The sequence below is a fragment of the Anarrhichthys ocellatus genome, unplaced genomic scaffold (assembly GCF_004355925.1).
Source record: "Anarrhichthys ocellatus isolate YVR2014 unplaced genomic scaffold, GSC_Weel_1.0 scaffold40, whole genome shotgun sequence".
NCBI classification, from domain to species: domain Eukaryota; kingdom Metazoa; phylum Chordata; class Actinopteri; order Perciformes; family Anarhichadidae; genus Anarrhichthys; species Anarrhichthys ocellatus.
Window position 1 is genome coordinate 3,348,392 of NW_022280070.1, and position 10,277 is coordinate 3,358,668.

The 10,277-nt window shown below is 41.5% G+C and overlaps 1 protein-coding gene across 2 annotated transcripts in view; it reads left to right on the forward strand.

Moving 5' to 3' along the window:
- Positions 1-3,200: 3,200 nt before the first annotated feature.
- adgrl1a (adhesion G protein-coupled receptor L1a) overlaps positions 3,201-10,277 on the forward strand; it is an 87,934-nt gene continuing 80,857 nt past the window's right edge. The window contains exon 1 of one of the 2 annotated variants that reach the window (XM_031867987.1): positions 3,201-4,255. The gene's annotated coding sequence lies outside the window, so the exon portion shown is untranslated. The remainder of the gene's footprint in view (positions 4,256-10,277) is intronic. The other variant, XM_031867988.1, reaches the window with a different exon arrangement.

Here is a 10,277-nt window from a genome sequence, read left to right on the forward strand (position 1 = left end):
AAGATGACAAGAATATAATATCCTGTTGTTTTGGTGACATCACTTCACACCTGAATGAACTGACTTTAAAGCTGCAGGGTAATTCAGTGAAATTAATTATTCTAAAATGAAGTACTTTATTTTAAGACGCACATTTTTCAAAAGCTTTCTGTCATGTAATTTATTCATTAATCCAATCCTTATTTTACTTGAAACAAGAGAAGAACATTTATTTATTATTAGAGTATGTATTATTTATAATTCATCCAGTTCAATTTGAAAACTGAGATATTATTCAATTGGACTTTCTTTATTTGGTTTGATAGTCAGCTGTGGCCGTACAGACGTTATTACAACTGTTGGCTACTTCAATATAAACGGGACTAAATCATAGAACAAGTTTGTGATGCTCCGGACCTTTGGATGAGGAAATTCTCTCTAACTGGACCTCGTTGAACTTTAATTGAATAGCCCTGTTCTAGACTATAAAAGTGACATTTCCAACGCAGCAGTAGTATACTTGCAGCTCAAACCGTTTCCAACAACTATTCACTTTATTCTTTGTGCTTCTGTTGAACTGTTGTAAAATAGAAAGCATCCGATTGCCACACTGTAGCTGATGTATATTCCCCAAAATACCATTCATTGTTTTTACAACATAACTCGTGCTAAACCGGAAGAACGAATACAATTGTGTTTGAACCAGAAGTGAAAAAAGTGAGCTTGGCAGCATAAAGTGAATAACAGCTGTTACAATTACAGACGGAGCTGTCGTTAACGAGAGTGTTTTCACACAGTATATTTATAAGTCAGGCCACTGAGGGTGCAGATGAGAAGGTTGTGGCTTTGGGAGAGAGAATAGCTTGATCAATCTCCTCCACACCAGATTATGATGTTCTCTACGAAAATATGCAGGCTGATCTGAACCACTTTAATAACAAGACGGGGCTGGACTCTTTTACTGCAATGCCACGGGAACAAGGTGAATGTTTAAATATGTGTTTATGACTACATTAAATGCTACTAAAATATAATATTTATCACAGCCGTATATTGCTTCCTCCTGGAGTTACACATTCCCCTTTGTTGTTATGTTGATGTACTATGGTACTGTATATGATAAGCCCAATACCGGACATGACTTACTGTATATCATATCATGTGGTGTATTAAATGACATATATGATGCAGTGGAAATAGAGGATATGCAGTATGTAGCTTGTATGTACACTACAGTACAGTGTATCATAAAATACAGTATACTATATGGCATGTAGACTTACCATTCTTATGTGTACAAATATAAACTCTTTGATGTCTCCGATATGTGAATAGAGAAATAAGACAAGATAGCTAATTACTAATAAATACCGTAAGTAACTTTGTCAATTACTTTGCGCAGTGTAGCACCAACCTGCACTGTCACTGTGTTTTAGAAAAAGTGGTCTCTGGACAGTTTTTCTATTTTTACCTCCAGAATAAAACTGCAAGTGAGAATCCTGACTTCTTAGTGTGGTGCATGCTGGTAGTTCAGCAGGCTGAGGTGTAACACAGGAAGTCCAACTTTGCTAGAAACTGTTGCTGTGTATCATCCCCTGACTCACCCCCTCACCTGTAGTGCGTATGTGCTGTACAGTGGCGAAATCATGTTCCAGTAAAAGGTTTTAACTTGTTCCTATAACTTTGTATTCCTCAGATTATTTTCAGCTTTTTTCTCCGTCCCTGAACTGCCAGTTTTCTGACACTCCTCAAGCCCAGTCATTTTGATTCTTCAGCAACTTGTCTGTCAGTGGAAGTATACCAGAAAGATAATCTCAAGAAAAATGCATCTGTGCGTGTGCGCAAGGGCAACAAACTGTCTTGGAAGGATTTTGTCTCCTCTGAGAATCAGTGCTTTGACACAACACATCGCCTGTAGTGCTGTAAAACTAATGAAAAAATATAAAAAGCCCATCGAGATGCATTTCAATTCAAGACGGTGCACCTGATGAAGAAGTCAGATGAGTTGTTGTAGTGCATGTATATGATTCCCACACGATGTTACTACGGTTTTGTTCATCAATTCGTTGAGCATACATGTACGGTATATGAAAATGACTGGAACGGTGCTAAATTTGAAATTCAGAGCATATCTTTGTCCCCCACACGGCTCTCAACGTGGCGACGGCTGAGACGGCGGCCCGCAGCTAACGGTGCTCACAGTGCAAACAACGGCAACAGTAACAGTGCTGACAGAACCAACAGTGTTAACCTGAGGGGGAACCAGAGGGTGGGCGCTACGCCTCCGCGATGATCAGGACGGTGTTATCAGCTGTAACCGTAGTATGAGCGCGGTGTAGAGCCGGTCAGTGGGGCACGCTCACATGCACTACCCCTTTAAAGTGAATGCAGTGAAGACACAGGTAGTAAATAGTTGCATTACTGGCTATATATATTTATTTTTTTAAATATGTAGGCTATATCAAAATAACCACATCTGAGAAGAGTTAAGTTGTTAGAAATGACTTAATGTATATAGAATAAATACTGTAGAGCAGCGGTCTTCAACGTTTTTCAGGCCAAGGACCCCCAAACTGATAGAGAGATGAAGCAGGGACTATATATATTGTATAAAATTATGTTTTATATTAAATGGGCCTAGTACCGTGTATACCTCTTTATTGTGCATTCATTACTAAGCTATTCAAATAATACACAGGTTCATATATTCACGTTTTTATTTTAAACATGTGCAAGGTACAGTGAGTAGGGAGGCCGTGCCACTGCCATTTAGAAACATAGCTTGTCAGCTGATGCCAATATCAACATTGTCTGTCAATTGCATGATAATCGTGCATACAAGCTATTCAAATTGACGTTTTCATTTTAAACATAAATGTGGAAACGAAAATGAGTGATGGCCTATTAGTGCCACGCCATGCATAAACATACCTGTTATCTTGCATACAAAACTGAACTATTAAAATAATGGACATATTCATGTTTAGAGAAAAGTAAAATTTTAATTTTTTTTTTTTATTGTCTAATCAACCAAAAATTTCGCGGACCCCCTGCAGTACCTCCGCGGACCCCCTAGGGGCCGCGGACCCCCTGTTGAAGACCTCTGCTGTAGAATATTACATGTGTCACAGTGAGTTGGGATATAACAGTGGGGGCAGCTGTCTTCAGTCTTTTTTTCCTCATGCAGTACTTTTGGAGAATTACACCAGCAAATTTAAACCCTAATTTTGCAGGGCAGTCAGAGATGGCCATTTCACAGACGCCTGGTGGTCCCTGAGTCCCACCTCGGGAAACCGCGGTAGTTAGGAAACTTAAAAAAAAAAAAAAAAATCAATTAAACAAGTGGGCGGGCAGAGGTGGCACATGTTTCCAACTTTAAGTCTGGGTCGGCTATAACAACTGTCCTGAACCCGACTTTAGGCCACCAAACTGTATGTGAGAGGCTACGGTGAGTGCGCCAGGTTGTAATAGGCCTGATGCAGAACTGCAGTGGTCGAGAATACCGCGTGAATGGTCCTGATGAGAGTGTGCGCTGCCTGCCGACGAAGAGGGAAACACAGACGAGTGATCCGCTCGGTGCGTCAGGACGCACAAGACAACCGCAGATGGCCTGTGTACACTATCCGAATTAGATCGGCCGATTTAAATCCGTAGAGCTTTTTTTTTCCTTTTCTTCTTTCAGACTACAGCACATGAAGGCGAAGAGTCCACAATTTGACAATGGGAGCGTCCTGTGAATAGATACACACCAGACATCCAAGAGTCTGATCCGTGTTACGCAGACGTTTTGCAACGGTGGCACATTTGCTCACATGCTCACCGACGGACGGACAACACGGTTACAACTTCAAACGTGTTCATATTCCTCCTCAGTTTGACATTTCCGTCTCCGCTTAACGCCGTAGTAACTCGCATGTTGTTACTGTTGTTAAGCAGCACAATGGTGTCGTCGCTGTTATTTATTTTGATGCCCACACGGGCGCATTTTCGTGAGAATCTGCTCTGTCCCTGAGGATTTTCTCCCGCTGCCTTTATCGTATTTTTAGTCGGGTGGATTTTTTTTTTCTTTCCCCTCTCCCGTTTTTCGTCGGTTTGTCTTTAAGATAGCAGGCTATTAATTTTTAATTCTTATGCATCCGCACGAAGACGGGACCAGAGAGGAGAGAACGAGTGATAACCAGAGGGGGAGAGAAGGAGAAGGAGGCAAGTGAGGAGGGAAGCGAGAATGAATGAGACACACTGAGCAATCAAGGAAAAGGAGATTGGAGGATTCAAGGTAGGAACGAAGCACAGTTTCCATGTTATATGTTCTTAATACATGTGATACCAGCGCGACAATAATAGCATGTCATGTGCATCACCCCGGGCTTCCAGTACCAGGCTTCGTGAGGTGTTCAGGCGTGTGAGCCGATTTATTTATTCATATTTCTTTGTTTTGACAGATACGGAGTTCGTGCTTACGGTGCGTCAACAGCAGTCGCTTCATATTTAAAATGCGTGTTAGATGCTCTAAATTAGTCGGATTTGAAAGTGTGGGATAACCGTTTGTGGGCCTATGCGTTGCACCCTGGCCTGCGCACTAAAAGATCTCGGCAATTTTTTATTAATACAGTCTGTGAAAAGTGGGGGAAATTTGTGTTTTCTTGTCCCATGAAAGCAAAGTGGTGGAAGAAATTGCCAGCTTGGTAAATGTAGGGAGGTGACACTGAAAAAAAAAACAGGCGGATCATGAGGCTGTTAAATGATGAACTCATTCTTTCCAAATTGCTCACCAGAAAAAGGAAATGTATAGCCAACATGTCCTGGGATGCTGGCTCCACGTGTGATTTTAGCAAACATCCCTCTCACTGGTTCTTCTTGTATTTTTTTTTTATCTGAGCACAAGTTCTTTCCAAGACAGAAAGAAACCTCATCGACTATCAGAGGAATAAATGCATCAGAGCAAAGGGTACAGCAAAGTGAACTCCTCTAATCCCCCATGTCTCAGACTACACCATTAATCCTGTACCTCTTCAAATCATTACCTTTGGACCAGCTGCTTTCAGAGGGGTCTGGGGAGCCCCAGGAGTCCTTGAAGAATGTGGTCCCCCGGCAAAGTGAGACTTGGTTTGATTTCCCTCAAATTTAACTCACAATTAGAGAACGTATCGAAATAGCAAACCTGATGGGTTCATGTCTTCAACAATAAATGCATCACCTCATTACAGCCTGTAAAACAACAGCAGGAAAGATACTCCCATATATCCAAATTTGATGAAATGTGGCTCTGTAATGTTCAGGGGTTTGCATGATGAAAATTGAGGCGCCCTCATTTTGTTACTATTCTGAGCTAATTCCCAATTTAATAATAAAACATCAAATAAAAAGGCATCAACAGCCTAAAAGCTATTTTTCTTTGTGTGTTATTATGATAAAATTGAACCTGAGCAGGCGAAAATGAAAGACCCTGAAAACAGTTATTTTCTGCTGGTAAGCCTTTTCCTCATTTCACCAGGGTGCATTGTGTTTGTCCTGCCAATTCTCGGGGAAAAAATTGGCATGTCTACTATTCTGAAGGGGCTGAATGAAATTCAAATTCTTCAGGTGGTAAAACAGCAATATTGCAACTGTCTGATTGCGTTATCTGGGCATTCAAGAAGCCAGACTTGGAATTGGTTTACCGCCAAACACTCTCCCCGGGAAGACAGAAGGATTTATTTCCCCCTTGTCTGTGTGTCACATCACCATCAGAAAAATTATTCTCGGCTTTCAATGGGTGAATAATAGTCGTACATTAGCATGGCATTAATGGTCGTCAGACTTTTAATAACTCACTAATCATAATTAGATTTATTTCAGTTGCTCTGCAATACTGTGGCCATGGTTTCAACAGACATATTGTGGTGAAGGAAATACTGTATTTAGTTTAAAAAAATGGGTGTTTGGTGCAGGTGTGCACACTACAAATACAAATGCACAGCCTCATGCTTTCATACAGTACGAGTGTATATGCACACACACACACATGCGCGCACACTCGCTGTTTTTTTATGAATAAGACAAGTGCTGTCTCCAAAAGTCAGTGCTCGTACGTTTTCTTTGCATTTGTGTTACTCTCTCCGTTATGCAATATGTATGTAACCCCCTTATAGCACTTTGACAAGACTGACAATTAATATGTTAATAGAAATTAAGCAGAAAGATACAGTACTATGAATTTCAAAAAATGACCTATGATGTTTACCTCAGGGCAGTTAAATGCATCTATGCCCGGCCAAAGAACAATGTGAGAATAACATTCACCGGATTTTAGAAGACATTGAAAGCTGTTTGTATCAAGATAGCGCTTGACCACGTCTCAGTTTCCCCCAGCATGGTTATTAATTACAGCAGAGGACTCCTGAATGTATATATCAATAAAGGATTGTTGATTCTGACATGGCATGGGTATTTGACCTTATCCTGTGAAGGCCACGTATATCTTTTTTTTTTTCACGCATATGATGGTGTGAAATAAAAATGAATGTGTTTTTTAGTACCAGCGCATTATTCTGCAGTTGCAATGGGCTTCGGGTAACAAATAACATCATTCGAAAGGCAGAGAAAAACTGATTATGTACACTGCTGTAAGAATTCACCAAATCCATGATTCAGTCGTGTGTCTTTTTAGTATTTTTGAGAAGAAAAATTATCTTCAATTTCTCCACAGACAAATTGACCCGTCTAGGATTTTTACTTTATCAGATTTGATTTATCAAAAAATGGGAAAAATAAAAAAATATACACAAAACCTTTATAAATTCCAAAAGACACCCTTCAGTCAATTCAAGTGATGGTTTTTCTAATGCACAACAGTGACAAATATCCATTCAGGGAAAAAACGTACTGCTGTTGAATTTTACCATTCAATACAAAAGAGACAATGAACAAGTATAATCCCGCATACATTTATCTACAACTACGCGCCACAAAATATGTCGCTATTCAACTTTTTTCCCATCACGTTTTCCTTTTGTTATTCTAGCGAGGAAACTTGTGCGAGTAGATTAAGAATCGCAGTAAAAGCATCAATCCTGTGTCTTTGTTTTATAACTTTCACATTTTTATGTGAAGTTCAATTGTTACAGTACACCCCCACAGCCAATTCCGATGTTTGCTGATGTAGTCTCACACACACACACACACGCTGTTACTTACTGTACACACATGCTGCCACTTTAAGCTTGTTCAACCTCCAGGAGGGAATGATTGGAGAATCATTGGTGGCGGTTCAGAGCAGAGGACGTCGACACTGGCTCGGCAGTGTATTCTGAGGATAAACTTAACCTCGTTGTTGTCTTTTGATGATTAAAAGCTCCCAGATACGATAACCGATTAGAAGTACAAGCCATCCAAGCTAGTCCACCGGTCCTCTCGTGGTCCTCTGTACAGGGGGATTTATTTTGAATAATCATGTCCATAGTCCATATTGATTTATCGTAATTCTGAAGATCATTCGTAAATAAAATAAATTCAAAACAACCCTCTGCAAGATTGAATTGTTTTTTTTTACTTTTTCTTTTTCCAAATGTCATTTTTGCATCGCACTCAAAATGATGTAGCTGCAACCTTTACCACAACAATTTTGGAGCAGCATTTGCCACGCTATCATTACACATTTGCTGACATTTGCAACAAAATTGATACGCATTGGTTGATACCATAATCAGAATGGCTTGGAGATTGAAATTGTCTACTGAAGCTTCATTTCAGTGGGTGATCAGTGAGCTCTCTCCAACCTTTTCCATGTCATTAGGATGCATGTATTTCTCATCTTTAATGCCCTTTACAGTTATGTCAAAATGCTATGTCTCTGTAGGGAAGTTTTTCACTGGACTGACCTAGAAACAGTTTATTGTATAGTGCCAGGTAGCTTTTCCTCACTGCTTCCCTTTGTAGGCAGCACTGTTTACCTGGCAGCTCTGTGGTTGTCACCAGCCTGATAAGGCTGACAAAAAAGCCATTATGATTATAATAACAGTTATTGTGGTTCAGTGTTTTACCACAGCCGACAAAACACACTGGAAATGGGTTTAAACAGCTGTTGTTGGACTAATTATTGCCATCGAAAATACCCTATTATGTTTTCTAAGGCTTTTCGTTATGTTTTGGCTGTTTTCCGCTAAAATGCTGGATTACATTTTGGGAGCATGAACAATAATAGATTGGAAAGAGAGGGACAAGGCAAGGACAAGAGGGGGAAAGAAAATAGAGTAGGGTGAGGAGCACAGAGTGCAATAGCAGAAGAGGAGAGGTACATAATGGGCACAAAGCATAAATCTTTGCTGTGGTGTGCCGAGGTGCAAAAGCAATGGGCAGCGTGCGTCCATTTTGAGGCTTGTGGCCTTTGTGCTGTGGAGATCTCTGTGAATGTAGCCATGCACACAGCAGTCTGTAACGGCTGTTCTCTGCTTCATCTATAAAGACTGAAGGTGTGGGCTTTGAGGAGCCAATCTTACAGGAACCCTACCACACACTAATTCAATTCAATTGCTGCCAGGCTCGAGCGTGTGTAGGCGCCGGCGTGGCGAAAATGAGCAGGAGCAACAAGTGCACATGAACAGAAAAAAAATCGATGAGGACTCTTTTTCATAAATTGAGTGGGTGTTAAATTAGCTGGATGGGCCCATGTAGCAACACATTGGATTGAGTGCCCGGTGTATTTTGGGTGGTGTCTATCGACTGGGGAGACAACTTGGTGTTCGACAGTGAAAAGACCCTGTGATGCTCAATCAATGTGACCAATCAGCCTCACCGGCAATTCATTTGGTTTTACACAGATTTCTCAGGGAGAGGGGGACTCTGAACTGGTGTTTGAAAAAGTGAGTCACTGGCGTTTCGACGACCAAACTCTAAATGCCGTTTGTAATGGTCGGCTTTGATTGCCCTCTTTGGCCCGCCTGATTATCCTATTCATGTTGTTAAAAGCAACATCAAATACCAGTTATCAGCTCACTCCGTGTTTGTCAGTTTTCATTTCTTAACATTTATTTAATGGCTATTTCAGGCCCTGTGCCAACATACAATTTTGAAGGCACTTGGGAATAATAATCACAAATCAATATAATCTTGCACTGCTTGCTGTCTGCCATTTTTATCATCAGTTATGGCAGCTCCTGCCAAAGGTGCATAATGGCAAAGGTGCTCTTAACACTGTGAGCTGGATTCAGATCTTTCTTTAGCAAAGCACACACGCAAAGAGAGAAACGTACGACTGCTGAAAAATACGCCATTACAGAAACAGGAAGCAAACACAAACGCATGTTCAGCAGCACTAGCAGAGAATAACAACTGGATTTCTGCTGGATTATGATATCCGTCGACACAAATTGAGTGCTAAATTTGCACAAAAAACTAAAATCACTGAAGAGCGGAAGACAAAGAGAGAAGGTCCATCGGGCCATCTTGGTAAAACCCTTGTCCTCAGGTAATTGGAGTAGCTTTCCATGTCCAATCCGTCCATCTGAAAAAGGAGGCGCACACAGATGAAAGGAAACAGGGATCAATTGACCTAATAGCTTGTCCAATCAATCCTTATGTTTTTTTTCTGATAGCTTGACGGAGGGCGCAGACCAGAGTGGCGGATGAGCCCCTGTAATTGGCTTGGCCAGAGCTGGCCGAGCGGGAGGCTGAGTGGTAATGGCAGGAGTAGTCGTCGCCCCTCCTCACGCCTGGTGCTCTCTCACTCTACCAGCGTCAATACTGACACCTTTGTCCTCATTACCTTCAGCTTAGTGCCATGTACGGGCCTTTCATCTGCTGCTAGAGGACTTCAATGTTCCTTCATTACACCTCCCTTTACACGATCCACTTCTCGCTTCCTGCCACTGACCCCTCACGCTTAATGACTAATACAGGAGCTACTCAACATCATCTCAGCTATCAACGCAATTGGTCAGGCAGCAGAATCAGGAGAGACGTGTATATAAACAGGATCTACTTTTGTGTGTGTGTGTCTGGCTGTCTGGCCCTTACAAGCAGTGATGTTCACCTGAGACTCACCTGAGTCAGTCCACCGAGGACGGCTCTGATGGAGTCGTATTTGTGTCAGCAGTACTCCCCTTGGAGTATCTGGTGTTGGACTGCTGTGAACATGTTTGCGTCTCTGCGTTTGTGTGTGTGTGTGTATGTGTGTGTCCATACTGTAAGTTGTGAGAAGAGGCAACGCCAAGAAACAACACAGGGCCAAAGAAAGCTGTTTGTTTATCCATCTGCCAATATGGGAGTTGGAGGGAAACCGGTAGTGAAAAGAGAGAGGGGGTGGGGGGGGGGGGGGGGGG